Here is a 1,463-nt window from a genome sequence, read left to right as displayed (position 1 = left end):
TGTGTGTGTGTGTGTGTGTGTGTGTGTGTGTGTATTTTTATATATATATATATATATATATATACATACACAGATGCATGCATTTACATATCTGTATACACAAACACACACAGAGGTCACCAACTGCTTACCCTGAGTAATTACTGAGAATACATACATACATACATACATACATACATACATACATACATACATAACTTTGCCAGTTGTAGCTCAAATTACTTCAAATTTTAACAGCATATGTAGAAACAGGTCAAAATGTTATGTTTAATGTTTGATATGTTTATCTTTTCAGGTATAGAAATAGCATTCACTGGAAGAGAAAAGGCGTTTTGTGTGTTGGAGTATGCTGAAACACAGTTGAACAAGGTTGTGTTGCGTGCATTTGTGAGAGTGTTCTCTAAAAAGTCACCAACGGCAATGCAGATTTGGACATGGCACAAAAAATTCAAAGAGGAAGGCTGTCTGTGCAGGGCAACAGGATCTGGACGACCACTAACATCGAAAGAGATGGTCGAGTGGGTTTGCCAAAAACTCTTGTGAAGCCTCAAGAAGTCCAGATTCTTCTAACGACAGTTTGGCACGTCCTGAGGAAACGCTTGCTAATGAAATCCTACAGGCTGCAGCTCGTTCAGGCCATAATGACAGATGACAAGCGAAAGTGCAAGCAATTCTGAAACTTGAAGAAGCCGAGTTCAAAGAACGTCTTGTTTTCAGTGATGAGGCCCCATTTCATACAAATGGCAAAGTCAATAAGCATAATGTTTGCATTTGGAGCGAATAAAATCCCCGTGCCACAGTTGAGCATGAGAAGGAATCACCAAAAGTGAATGTGTTCTGCACCATCTCCAAGAAGCATCTTCATGGCCCGTTTTTCTTTTCGTTCATAGAATCCATATACCTTTGAATTTCTCATTCAAATTTGGAGGAATAAATCTTATGTTGCTCAACATGAAGCCTGTTTAGTTTCATTCGCTTTGACTATGTAGTTTCTGTGATATTTATATCTCAAATGATATCAAATTTTTTTAAACACCCTGTATATTGTGCACCATCGTGTTCTGCTGTCAAAACCAGGATACGTGAACCATATGAAGTCATATGAAAATCGAAATGCCCGAGCAGGTACTAATCTAGAACTGCTTCTTATAACTTGTGCCATATGTCACAAAATTTGTAAGACAATAATCTAGACTAAAAAATATATACTAATTCACAAAAACATTCCTTCAGAATCAGATTCTAAAGGGCAAAGTTTTTGAAGGAATTTGAATAACATCTGTCTCTTGTGTTGTAAACCCTGTCAGCCAGCAACTAGTCTTAAAAGTCATCTGAGGGCTCATCAACAAAGGGATTGTGGTGTGTGTTGGTGTATGATGTGCGTATTGAATGGAAAGATGGAGCAATCACATATATATATATATAATATATATATAGTCAATAAGCATAATGTTTGCATTTGG

At 36.9% G+C, this 1,463-nt stretch overlaps 1 long non-coding RNA gene across 1 annotated transcript in view; it reads left to right on the top strand.

Moving 5' to 3' along the window:
• LOC128250339 (uncharacterized) overlaps positions 1–1,255 on the top strand; it is a 29,763-nt gene extending 28,508 nt beyond the window's left edge. The window contains exon 3 of the long non-coding RNA XR_008266366.1: positions 296–1,255. This is a non-coding gene — a long non-coding RNA (uncharacterized LOC128250339). The remainder of the gene's footprint in view (positions 1–295) is intronic.
• Positions 1,256–1,463: the final 208 nt, after the last annotated feature.

Source organism: Octopus bimaculoides, chromosome 20 (genome assembly GCF_001194135.2).
Source record: "Octopus bimaculoides isolate UCB-OBI-ISO-001 chromosome 20, ASM119413v2, whole genome shotgun sequence".
In the NCBI taxonomy this organism is placed as follows: Eukaryota; Metazoa; Mollusca; class Cephalopoda; order Octopoda; family Octopodidae; genus Octopus; species Octopus bimaculoides.
Note: the sequence above shows the minus strand (reverse complement) of the source record. Positions and strands in the feature narration are given on the sequence as shown.